Consider the following 14,650-nt stretch of genomic DNA (forward strand, 5'->3'; position numbering starts at 1 on the left):
GAAATAACTAAAACTAGCATTAGTCTGGTAAACTCAAACAAAATGAATATCTAGTTTATCTTTCTCTTAGCCTCCTCCTACAAAATGCCCACAGCCACTACAGTTCTACTCATCATAAAATACAATGTGACAGAGGGGAAATCACAGTGGAAAAATATATTTGTCTTATGAATTTACAGCCACATATGACCTTGCACACATTTTTCTTGGATTTCCATCATCAGGGCTTTGAAAGGAGCTTATACAATTGAGAAGCCATGCTGCATAGGTTTCATCAATTCATAGTAATTTCACCTCTGCCAACATTTAAATTTACCACTTTAACCATTTCTAAATGTTCAGTTCTGTGACTGTAAGTATATTAATGTTCTTGTCCAACCATCTCCATAACACATGAGTGGGTAAACAAAAAGTATATACACATATTATGGAATACTTTTCAGTTCTAAAAAAAAAGAATACCTTAAAAGGGGAAAAAAACTGCCAACATGGTTGAAACTTGCATTATACTAAATGAAATAGCTCAGTCATAAAAAGGACAAATTTTGTATGATTTCTCTTATATGACGTTCTTAGGGTATGTGGTCACATTCATAGAAACAAAGTAGAATTGGAGTTTCCAGGGAAAGTGGAGAAGGTAAAACAAAGAGTTGGTTTTTAATATCTCTCAGTTTGAGAAGATTAAAAATTCTGGAGAAAGATGGTGACAAAGGTTGTACAACAGTATAAATGTAGTTAATGCCACAATATTGAACACAGAAATGGTTAAAATGGTATGTTTTGTTACATGTATTTTACTGCAATAATAAAATGTACAAAAGAATTCACAAAAATCTAGCTAAATTGAGGGCAGTTATTATTAATATTGTTAATAACTTCTAAACTAATGAAAATGTGAAGCCACAGACAGGTTTAATATCTTGTACAATATTATACGACTAATGACTATAGGGACTAAGCCTTGAACCCATGTCTTCTGATCAAAAATAAGTTTATTTTCTTGAAATTCAAAACATTTTATGAATCTACTCCAGAGCCTAGAAGGATTCCAGGTTTATTATTTCTAAGGTCACTGAATAAGGCAGTTGATGGTTAGATGAAGAAAATCCATTTCCATGAATAAATAATGTGTTTGTTAAGAACTTACTAATTGGTAAAATCCACAATCCTCAAAGGTAATTCTTAATGACTTGATGCATAGTATTTGTTTCTCATTAAACTTTATGTAAGTTTTTTTATATAATCTAGATAGTTTTCTCAGTACTGAGGACTATAATTCTGGATATATCTTCTATCATTGCTGAAATTACAGAAATAGAGAAATTGCCCTTGTGTTTTTGCTGCTTTTCAATTTTATCTTATGCTTAAAACATTTCAGTCCAAATGTAAGTGATTGATTGAGTGAGTGAGTGAGTATATGTATGTATATGTAGAGAGAAAAATGAGGGAGGGTGAATCCTTAGGGTGAGTTTTGGTTTGAGAGTTTCCTCACAACAAAGACCTTAGAGTGCACTTGGCTGGAAAAATGATGACAGATATTCATAGCAAGCAAAATAAACAAGGAAATGGATTATGCTTATTTTTCAGTTAAGAAGGAATGTATTTTATAAGTTCAACAGTGAGTTAATATGACTGCTAATCAGTGCTGGAGCTATAAGGTATATTGGCTATAATAAGGTGCATTGACTGGGTTACTGGATAAACACGTGCCATTCAAATACTTGTGTGGAAAACCTTAAGCTTTCATTTGACAAAAGACATCACTCAACCTAAGGCAAAATATTCTAGCTAAAATAAAGAATTATGATTGTTATGGGTCAATTTTACACAACTAATTTCAAAATTAATAAATAGTTTTCCCTAATGCAGATATTAACTTACATATGAAATTTTAGCCCTGTTATTATACAACTAGTCAGGCAAAATAGTTAGAAAATAGGGAAATTAATTCAAATCAAATTGGTTAGCAATATGGACATCACTTGGGACAGGCTATTGATTAATCCTATAGGCTTCAACTTTAAGAAATGTGTTTTTGTCCTTCAGAATTTCAGCCTCAATTCTTTAGGTCCATGAAGCATAGAATAAGGCTCAGAGATGAAGCAGATTAAAGTGCTAAAAACATGACTGAATCATAATTTTATTCAAATATTGATACCCACGGTTACTCTGAAGGTTAGGGATTTTGTTGTTTTATTTGTCCAGCCCCAGTTCCAAATAGGCATTCAAAAAATGGTTGGAAGGAAAGAATAAGAACTTAACTGTGAAGCTAAGAAATTTGTTAATGTTAGAAAGGAAAAAAATCTATGCAGGTTGTCATGCAGAACAATAAACAGGTACAAACAAACAAGCTGGTGGCATATGTAAAGACTTAAGTCAAATATTGTGAAAATTAAAATTCAGAGGCAAAATCAAGCCACTGTTACACAGAACTTAAAGGTCATAACTTAATCAACTAATTATAATTGGACAGCACATTAAGAATCTAACTATTGTGAACTTTCTTACCAAGGTGTAAAAGGATTCAATAGTAAGACTGACCTTGATGTTGAAATAGTAAAGTTGTTGTCATATGCATGTGTGTCATATGGGGTATTAGTCTCAGAGTCTGGGTGGAAACTAGTTTTCTTGTCAATATTTATATAATCATTTAAAGGTTATAATTGTAGAAATGGAAAGCTGTATGGAAATTTCAAATGGCAGAAGAAAAGGAACTCAGGTGATCTAAGTTGGTTGCAGTTTGATTTGCTAAACTTTTAATATTCCAAATTTCTCATTGTGGCTCCCTGCCTTTTCAATGTTGCTTGTTTTAGATTTTATCTGAGATGGGGTAAAGGGTTTTCAGCTTCAGTGAGCCTTCTTTTGAGATTTAGAGGGCACATTTGTCTAGGAAAAAAATCTTCCAGTGTTCATTTTAAAAGCTGAAAATGTCTGGATGCCTATTTCCTTGAGTGACTATTAATTTTCTCTGGCTTCTCTGGAGTGTTTATTTAGTTCTAACCCTAAATGCTTGTTCTCACATATTCCAGCTTGCCTTTGCATGTTTCAAGAGTCAACATAAGCCACTGAGCTAGTGGGTATTTATCCAGATCTAGTATGGGAACATTTGGAGGTCTGCTCACAAGTCCTTTCACTAAAATCTTCTCTGGGCATTGATTTGGGCTGAACACAACAAGTAACAGTTAGCTCTTGGGACAGAGATTCCAAGCCAAGACTGATAGAAGATTTACTGTAGAGTATTTAGAATCACTAAGCTTTGTTATGGAATTATAATAGACTTCCCCACTGAGACACAGTGATTTATAACCTACCAATAGGCAAGCTTGTATAACTCTGTTTACATTAATTGATTGAACATTTTACTTTCTGCTTTGTGTTCATACCTGCTCTTGTACAAAGCTGGTTCATATTCTGCTCTTGGCTATTGAATGATGTCATGTTAATGGCTTATTGGTTCCTCTGTGCCTATAACACATCAGAGTTTATACTATTTAATGAAATGACATGTCTAAGTACTCTCTTGGCTTTGAATTGTCTTTTTTATCAAATTAATATCATGATATGGGTTTTCATTGTACTTTAGAATTGAAAGTTTCTATAACACTCTTCCACAGAGCACTTTAAATATTCTAATAGTATTAGAACATATGTGATAGAGAAAAAGCACTTTCTTCTTAATTGACAGTTTTACTCTTACACTTTGGGGATCTAGGGAAATCCAGTAGGTTTCTCTTGGGAGGGATGCATAAAAAAATTTTTTAGGCATCTTCTGTATGCCTCCTTCTTCTTGAAATTAGGTACGTCAAGGAGATAATGAAAAGTGTTTCATCTTAAAAAGTATTCTGGGGAAGGTGGAGGCTTCTTCCTAAGACCAGTCAAATTACACAAGCACAAGAAAAAAGAAATCCCTAATATCTGAGTTAGGCTGGGATATCTTCTCTTAATGCTTTTCTTAGAAATCACCTCTGAGTTGGGAATATTCACTTATTAAACTCTATATCACTACCCTATTCTGATTCTAGTGATAACAAACATTTACTGAAGCCTTTCTGTAGAGAGTGTAACATATTAAGATTTAAGAACATGAATTCCGGAGCTAGGCTATTTGGGTTAAAATTCAGATAAATATTTGTCATGGAAGAACCTTGGATTCCTCTAATTTGGGTAAAATACCTAGTGTAGATTGTTGTGAAGTTTAAGTGACCTAAAGTTAGTAAAGCTCTTAGCATAGTCCTTGACATTTAATAAATATTCTGCAAATGTTAGTAGTTATTATTATCATAGTAACATTAAGACAAGGATGTTTTTAACTCTTGACTGTCACTTCATTAAAGTGGTCTTATCTTTCTTTTAAAAGTTTACCTCCATTTCTCAGAGCCTTCATTAGTCCACATGGTGCATTTGAGCAAATTGGGAAATAAAGCAGCCCTTACTCAAAACTCTTGACTTACATTTCTCAAAAAATTATCTGGATATACCAGATTGTTTGAGCAAGACACTTTACTGCCATCCCCCCAAAAATTTTGCAATAAATATGTGCTGTTCATGACATGAATCGTGCCTCCTCGGGTTCTGTAAAGCATGCATGATTTTATACAACATTCCTATAGTCTTTAACCCTTTATCACAACAGTTTGATTCATTCATAGTATTTATTGCTTGCTGAAATGATTTGTTGTTTATTGATGTTTTATTCTTATATTATTGTAGAAGCTCTAGGTGGCCAGAACCATATATTATCTTATTTATTGCTATGTCATCAAAACCCCAAACTGTGCTATTTCATTGAGAATACTCAAAATATATTTGGTAAGTGATTGAATAAATGATAAACTTATACCTACTTAGTCTTTTTGTCCAGTTTATCTGCTCATATAGCTGAATATAGTCCAGAATCGGAAATCTAATTTTAAAACCTGGTTGTTCATAGCAGTATAAAGCACAGGGGCTTGTGTGAACTAGAAAATTAGTAGTGTAACTGTATATTGACTGAAATTTAAAGCATTTCCAGGACCTACTAGGATTATGAATCTCATAAAATATGGGTCTTGCCATTATGAAATTAAAATCTATGTGCATGATCATAGCTACTTAAATCTTCTTAGTTTTCAGAATAACAATGGTGATATTGAAGAACTAGTTATAAGAGTAGTTTGAATTCTCACTTTGATGAGAATATGGTTTTGAATGTCAAGAGTCACCAGTATTCTGAAACTACTCTTTGACTATGGACAAGTCTTCTTACATTTTTGGGTCTCAGTCTACCACTTAAAAAACATTTGGATGAGGATTTTCAATATATTTTGAACATTTTTTTTTACAGTGCTGGTACTTGAACGCAGGGCCTTATAGATACCAGGCATGGGCTCTACCACTGAGCTACCCCACCCAGTCCTTCAGGATAGTTTGGAATAAATACCAAAATGGGCTATTCCCACTTCCCTAAACTGAGAACTCTGCTCATGATTACAGCATCCCTCTAGATCTGTCTAACCATAACAGTTTAAGAAAATGATAACTGGCTCTGATTTACTTATTGCAACTATAAAGAGGAAAGTGATTCTGCTGCATGTTTTTCTTTACCTTGTTATGAATTTGGTAGATATATGTGATAACATGCTGGTGCATATTAAGTAGTCTTGAGCTTCTATGACTAATTTAACAGATATAGTAATTTCAAGCGTCATGATATATTGATTGCATCAAGTAAGAATATTGGCCTTCTATTCCTTGTGACATTAATGAAATGATCAACTCATGTTTATATGAGTAAAAGACAGTTGCAAATTTGTAATGTAAAACATGGAGAGCTACATTAGTCAGAATCAATTCATCAAACAATATTTAGAGTATTTAGAACAGAAAGATTTAAATTCAGAAAATTCATTATATAGATGAAAGAATAGAGGACCTGAAAAGCCAAAACATGGCAGTTAGGCCACTCAGAAAGAAACCAAGAAGAATAGAAGAGGGAGGTGGCATTTTTGGAACCAAGAATCCAGAAGTATCATTAGAAGCTTAAAGGCATGATGGCTATTAGTTGGAAATTGGATTGATGAAGGAGATACAGCCTTTTCTATAGATGCTGTCTGAAGAAAAGTAGAATGGTGAAATAATCAGAATATTCTCTTTTGCACACTTCAGTCTTCTACCAGGACCTCCCACTGATTAAATAGTTGGAAACAGGGCTTCTGCATTCTCTGCAATACAGGTGCCTCAAGGGAGGCACAAACAATGGCCCTGAGGGCAAATAGGCCTGAAACTGGCACAAATCTCTCTCATCTGTTATCTAATAAGAAACACCTCAGCATATGAGAAATTCATAGAGAATGAACTTTGTCTCAAACACAGTAAATGGTTTCTCTAAATTATTATTTCATTGTGATATTTGACACTCAAGTTTGGCAATCAAAATATATAAACATTTTGACAGTTACAATGAGCAAAGTTGCTGAATGCATGTACTTTCAACTCAATCATTTACTATGGCCAATCACCAAGAGGATTAAAAATATGAAATTGGTCATGCCGTAACCAATATATCATCTGGATCTGGTGTAAATTTGGATCAGTGGTAATAATGAAAAAGAATAAAACAATTAAAAATGAACTTAAATATACTAGGATTTTGTTCTCAATAGCAGAAAAATTCTGAACTGTGAATAAAAATGTGAAGACAAAATGGAAAGCATTATAAAGGGAAACAAACGTTATTAGAACATGGGAGAGGCTGTAGTATTTGCCAAACCTAGCAAGAAATTAAAATAAGAAGCCATAAGTTGTTTTATCCACTATCATCTCTATGAGAATGATAATTGAAACAAATAGGCCTATAATACCATTTTGCATTCCTGACATCATCAGCTGGTGAAATTTCACCTGTCTTTCACGGTATATTTTAATACCATCCTCCCACAAACATATTTTCTTCGCACACTCAGTTGAAAGTTATCTTATAGCAATTTATTTGTATTTATCTTATGACATTTATTATATCGGACCTTTTAATAATGCAAGTATGGGATTGTACTTTCTCATATATTCCTTGAGTAAAGGAAAGTGGTAATTCATTTGGAGATTCATCATAGCATTAGTGACAGTAAGTTATATGAAAAGTTTTGTTCACTTGCCTGTAGGAATGTATGTGGAATGTATGTTCATCTTTCATACGTTCTATAAGTATTTAAATGCTCACAGTTGGTCTGCTTACTAGAAGCTCATGCGTAGAGCTCTAGAGTTATTTTTAGCTTAGAATTTCTGAATTATTTAGACTATCTCAGATGTATTCAACATTTTATTTATTTATTTAACTATGTATTGATATAAACATACAGGGAAGGGCTCCTGCTATAAATATTCAGTTTTCTGCTTGATGACTATTGACAAACTTATCACAGTTTTAGGATCAGAGTTCAGATATAAAAATACAATGTGACCAATGCCACAAAAGCCATTTTTCTCACCACTCTCCCATTTACCACCTTCCTAGGCCCACCAACCATAATCACCATCCTGTCTTCTAGAGTATAGACCGGTTATGATTGTCTTATTTTGCTCAACGTTAACTTTTTTAGAATTTTCAGGGTAGATCCTATTGCTGTACGTTATTATTCAAATTTAGCATTTAACCATGTGGCTATCATAATTTTTAAAAACTAATTCAGTTGTTACTAGAAGTTTTGATAATTTGGGGGATATTTCTGTACTGCTTTTGTGAATATTGTATGCATCTGTATTTTTTGAGAGATTTCCAACTGTAAACAAAATTGTATACTTGGGTATGCATGTGTTGCTGGATTCTATTCTGTTCCGTTGGCCAATTGTGTTCATCTTACACCACAACTTCACATTGAATCTTGATATCTGGCAGATGTAAGTCATTCAGTTTCTGGTTTTTTTAAATTGCCTTGATATTTGTATGCTATTGCATCTCCACCTAAATTTTAGAATCAGCTTTTCAATTTCTACCAAAAAATCCTAATGTTTTAAAAAAGAGGATTTATTTTAGAGTTTAATTTGAGGAATAATTGGTATCTTTACAATACTGAGTCTTCTTGACCTTTAATGAAGTATTTTCTGGCATTTATTTAGGTATTTTAAGATTTATCTCCAACATACTTTCAATCTTCAATTCACAAGTTCTGCATATTTTTTAAAGGTATTTTTCTAGGCATTGTATATTTTTGGTACCCTTATAGGTAATATATTGAAATTATTTTAAATTATTGGTAAAGATATAGAAATATAATTACTTTTTAGATATTGATATTTATTTTTCAGATTTTGTGTCCTTGTTAAATTCACCTGTTGATTGTACTATCTTTCAGATGGTTTTCTGTGGTCAAAGATTTTATATACATAATCATATAATCTGCCAATAATGACAGTTTTATTTCTTTCTTTATAATCATTTTGCTATACTTCACTTATTGCACTTCCTGGTACCTCATGTACATTGTTGCACTGTTATAGTGCACTCTACAGTGGTCTCCAGTGAGCATCCTCGTCTTGTTTCTAATTTGAAGTGGAAATTTTCTTAAGTCACTATTGAGTGTGATATTTCCTATAAGTACCTTTAAAATCAATGTTCTTTAATGCTGATTTTTTAAAGTCCTTTTTAAAACCATAACAGATTTTGAATTTTTCTTTTGTGTTGAACAGGATAATCATAATTATCTTCATTATTCTGTTAATGTAGTAAAGTATACAGTTTAATTAAATTACTGTATTTAAAATAAATTTAAATTTAATTTTATTTAAATTAATTAAATTATACAGTTTAATTAAATTAAGTTTGAATTTGTATATACACATGTACATACATATATATGTATATGTATAGATCTTTATGCATAGCTTTTATTGAATTTGATTTGTTAAAACTTTTGCATCTATAATTATGTGAAAATTGGTCTTTAATTTTTCATTTATGTAAAATTCTTTAAAAAAAATTTTGGCAGGTACTGGGGATTTAAACCAGGACTTCTCCACCACTGAGCTACACCCTTAGACCTCTTCTATTTATTTGGTCTAACTGAGTTGCCCAGGCTGGTCTCAAACTTGGGATCCTTCTGCCTCAGCCTCCTGAGTCACTGAGATTACAGGTGTACACTACCACAACTGCTTTCTTTGAAAATTTTGGACTTGAAGTTAGGTTAGTATTACGGAGACAGAATATTCAGTCACTCATTCCACTTTTCTGGAAGAGTTTTATAGGCTTGGGTTAATTTATTCCATAAATAAATTCACCAGGGAAGCCATGGGCTTTTGTTGAAGGAAGGTTTATTTATTATTTTATTCACTGGTCTATTATAATTATACATAATTGTGCGATTCATTGTGATATGTTTGTACATGCATAGAACAATTTGGTCAATTTTATCTCCCAGTACCTCTTCTCCTATCTCTGGCCCCTGCCTACCTGTGTCAACTTCCTCTACTCTACCTGTTTCCATTATAATTTCATGAGATCCTCTAATTTTGTTCTTTATTACTGAATATTCCATTTGTGTGTGTGTGTGTGTGTGTGTATTACATTTTCTTTATCCATTTATCTGTTGATGGACATCTAGGCTGGATCCATATCTTGGCTATTGTGAACTGCACTGCTATAAACATGGGTATTCATGCATCACTATAGTAAGTTGATTTTAATTGTTTTGGGTAAATATCCAGGAGTGGTACAGCTGGGTCATGTGGTGGTTTCATTCCTGAGTAATCTTCATACTGCTTTCCATAGTGGTTAAAATAATTTACAATTTCACTAACAGCTTAAAAGTGCTCTTTTTTTCCTGTGGGAAGATTTTAATAAAAGATTCATTTCTTTATAAGATAAAAAGCTGCTAAGATATTAATTTCATCTGTTAGTTTTTACAATTTGTATTTCTTAAAAATTTTTCCCATTTCATTCAAAATTTTAAACATTTGTGTACCTTTATTTATAATATTCATATGTCATCTTTTAAGACCTTTAGGATCATAAGAATGATACCAAATTTATATTTTTAAAAAAATATCAGCTTCATTGAGCTAAATTAAACAACATTGTATTATATTTAATGTGTAGAACTTCACGATATATATATATATATATAGTAAAGGATCACCTCAATTAAGCTCATTATCCCACCCATTACTCATACAGCTTCATTTTTCTTCTTTTTCCTTTTGTTTTAGTTTTTATTTTTTCATGTGAGTGCACTTGAGATCTCCTCTCTTAGCAAATTTTAAGTATAAAAGACAATTTTTTTATCTACATTCATCAAACTCTGCATTAGATCTCCAGAACTTGTTCATCAAATAAGTTGAGCCTTATACCCTTTGACTAATGTCTTCCACCCACTTCCCATGACAACCATGCTTTACTTTGTTTCTATGAGTTTGACTATTTTATATTCCATGTAATAGTGACACACGTATAGTATTTTTCTTTCTGTGTCTGATTTATTTCACTTAGCATAATCTCCTCCAGGTTAATCCATGTTGTTGCAAATTCCACATTTTTTATTTCTTAAGGGCTAAAATATTCCATAGTGTTTGTACACATGCCACATTTTTTAACCATTCATTGTTGCATGACACTTTGGTTGTTTCCAGATTATAAAAATGCTACAATAAACATAGGAGTAATATATTTCTTTGAAATAGTGATCTCATTTCTTTTTGATATAAATCCAAAGTGGGTTCACTGAGTCATAGGATAGTTTGGATTTTTAAATTATTTTTTTGAAATACTTCAGTGTTTTCCATAATGTTATACCAAATTGCATTCCTGCATTCCTCCCCTTGAAGGATTTCCTTTTCTTCACATCCTTGCCAGAATTTCTTCTTTTTGGTTTTATTAATTTTTCCCCCTCAATGCTAGGAATTGTACCCAGGGCCTCAATAATCCTAGGTACACATTCTACCACTGAGCTATATCCCCAGTCTTCTTTTTTACCTTTTCATAGAAGCTGTCCTAACTAGCATGTGGTGATAATTCATTGTAGCTTTTATTTGCATACACCTAATGGTTAGAAGCACTGAGCACCTTTGCTTATTGGCCTTCTGTTTGTCTTTTTAAGACAATTCCTAGTCATTTTTGCCCATTGTTCTTTTGAGGATTTTACCCATTTTTCTTTGGAGGTTTTTGTTGTCATTTGAGCTCCTTATGTTGTTTTAGAGATTAATCCTTTATCAGATAAAATGATTGCATTTTCCCTCATTCCATTGATTGCCCTTTCTTTCTGCTTACTGTTTCTTCAGCTATGCAGAAACTTTCTGGTTTCATGGAGTCCCACAGTCCCATGCTTTTGTTGTCATATCCAATAAACCTTTACTTTTGTTTTTATGTTTTCATTTGAAAATTTTATGGCTTCAGGATTTGTTTTTTAACCATGGATCAAACCCAGGGACATTAAATTACTGAGCTATATCTCCAGCCCTTTGATCCTTTCTTTTCTTTTTTTTTTTTTACTTTTTTATTTTGAGATAGGGTCTCACTAAGTTGCTTAGAGCCTTGCTGAATTGTGGAGGCTGGCTTTGAACTATTGCCTCTGCCTCCCAAGCTGCTGGGATTACAGGAGTGTGCCACTATGCCTAGTTTTAGCTTTTATTTTTAAGTTTTATTTTGAATTGATTTTTGTGTATATTGTGAGATAAGGGTACAAAAGAATAAAATTTATTTTCATGTGGATGTCCATTTCCCCAATATCATTTCTTAAAGAGATTACACTTTCTTCACTGTGAGTTCCTGGTACCCTTATCAGAGATCATTTGAATATAAATGTGTAGATTTCTCTGTGGGTTCTTTATTCTATTGCATTAATCTATATATTTGTATTTATTCTTGTGCTCTTTTGATTACTGTAGCTTTATAATGTAGTTTGACATCAAAAAGCATGATGTTGCCAGATTTATTCTTTTTGCTCAAGAATGTCTTGTTTTTAAGGTTTTTTTTTTTTTTTCTGCTATGAATGAAAGATCTGACAAGAATGATTTAGAGGAGAAGTTTATTTGGGAGCTCAGAGTTTCAGAGGTCTCAGTCTATAGATGGCTGACTCCATTGGTCTGGGCCAAATATGAGGCAGAACATCATGGCAAAAGAGTGTGGAGGAGTAAAGTATCTGGGGACATGGCATCAGGAAGCAGAGAGAAAGCTTCTCTCAATAAGGACAAAATATATGCCCTAAAGTCACAACCCCCAGGGACCTACCCACTCTAGGCACACCCTATCTGCCTAGAGTTGAGTTTGTTATTACCAGAATATTAAAGCACTGATTAGGTTAAAACTCTCATAACTCAATCATTTCACCTCCATATTTTCTTGCATTCTTTTCATACATAAGTTTTTAGGATATACCTCATATCTAAACCGTGATGCCTTACCTCTTCAGGGTCTTTTGTGGTTCTTTGTGAATTTTATAATTGATTTTCTATTTCTGAAAATAATGCTTTTGGGATTTTGGTAGGAATTATATTAAATTTGTAGGTAATTTGGGGCACTATGTGTAGTATAGTGACATTAATTTCATTCCCTTATCATGGGTTATCTTTCTATATATCCTAGCCTAATTTCTTTCATTAATATTTTAAAATTTTCAGTGTGTAAATTTTTACCTCTTTGGTTAAACTTATTCTTAAGTATTTTATGTTTTATTTTTATTATTATAAATGGGATTTTTCCCCCAAATTTCCTTCTTAGGTAGTTGGTTATTAGTGTATATAAACATAACTGATTTTGTGTGTGTGTGTGTGTGTGTGTGTGTGTGTGCGCGCGCGCGCGCAAGCATGTGTGTGTGTGTGAGGTCCTAGGGATCAGACCAGGGCCTTATACATTTTAGGCAAATGCCATACCATTTAGCTAGACATCCAGGCCTCACAACTGATTTTTCTTTGCTAACTTTGTGTCCTAAAACCTTATTGAGTTATCGGTTTTAATAATTTTGTTGTTGCTGTTGTTGTTATTCTTTCCCAGATATATGATCATGATATCTGCAAAGAGAGATGATTTTATTATTTTACTTTTCATTCCAATGTGAATGTCCTTTTTAAAATTATTATTCTTTGTCTAATTGCTCTGGCTAAGATTTCCAGTACCTGTTTATAAAAAGTGGTGAGAGTGGGCATCCTTGTCTTATACTACATCTTAGAGAAAAAGTTTTCACTTTTCCTCCATTAATTATGGTGTCAGCTATAGGCTCTTCATATTTTGACTTTAAAAGAATTTCCTTTTATGCCTATTTTTGAGAGACTTTTTTACGAATAGATGTTAAATTTTTTTCAAACGCTTTTTATGTTTCTGTTGAAATGACTATTTTTTAATCTATCATGCTATTAATATTATGTATCCCATTGATTGATTTGCAATATTAAACCATCCTTGCATCCTAGGAAAAAATATACTTGATCATGCTGTATGATCATATTAACATGCTGTTGAATTCAGTTTGATAGTATTCTATTGAATATTTTTCATGTTATATTAATCAGGGATACTGAGCTGGAGTTTTCTTTTGATGTGGATTCTTTGGTTTTAACGTCAGTGTGATACCAGCTTCATAAAATGATGTCAGAAATGTGGTTGCTCCTCTTTTTTCTCCTTCTCTTTCTTTTTTGGGAGGTGTTTGACTACTGTTATGGTTTGGATGTGCAATGTCTCCCAAAAGCTCACATGTGAGAAAATGCAAGAAGATTCAGAGAAGAACTGATTGGGCCAATAGAGCCTTGATCCAATCAATGTATTGATGACTTGATGGAATTAATGGAGTGGTAACTGAAGGTTGGGGTGTGCTTGAAGGAGGTGGGACATTGGGGTATATATTTTTATTTGGCAAGTGGAGTCTTACTGTCTGCTCTCTGATCATCATGTGAACTGCTTCCCTCTACCACACTCTTCCACCATGATGTTCTGCCTCATCTGGAGCCCTGAGGAATGAAGTCTACTGCCTATGGACTGAGACCTCTGAAACTGTAAGCTCACAAATAAACTTTTTCTCCTCTACAGTTGTTCCTGTCAGATCTTTTAGTCACAATGCAAAAAAAAAAAGAAAGAAAAAGGAAAAAAAAACCTGACTAAAACAACTATTGATTTAATTGCCTTATTTATTGTTAGCTTGTTAAGTCTTTCTGTTTCTTCTTGATTTGCTTCTATTAGAATGGGAGTTGTGTTGGTTTTTTGTCACTATGACCAAAATACCTGAAACAAACAAGTTGGAAGGAGAAAAGTTTTGAGTTGTCATCCTTCAGATGTTTGACTTCATAGTTAACTGACTCATTTGCTCTGGGCCCGATTGAGGAAAAACTTCAAGGTAGAAGGATGTGGTGGAATAAAGCTGCTTAGCCATGGCATCTTGGAAGCAAAGATAAAGAAAAGAAGGAGCCAGGGACAAGATATAATCCCCAAGGGTATGCTTCCAGTGACTGACTTCTTCTAACCATGCCTGACGTACTACAGTTTCTACCAGCTTCCGGTAACTCAAATTATTAATACATCAAATGTATTAATCCACTGATAAGGTTAGATTCCTAATGATCCAATCATTCCTGATTAGCTGCACTTCTGGACTTTGCTGCATTAGGGAAAAAGCCTTTAACACAAAAATTTTGGGGGGAATATTCCAGATCCAAACTATAAGAAGGTGTTTCTAAGAATTTCTACTTTCTTCTTGGC

The sequence above is a fragment of the Marmota marmota genome, unplaced genomic scaffold (assembly GCF_001458135.2).
Source record: "Marmota marmota marmota unplaced genomic scaffold, marMar, whole genome shotgun sequence".
In the NCBI taxonomy this organism is placed as follows: domain Eukaryota; kingdom Metazoa; phylum Chordata; class Mammalia; order Rodentia; family Sciuridae; genus Marmota; species Marmota marmota.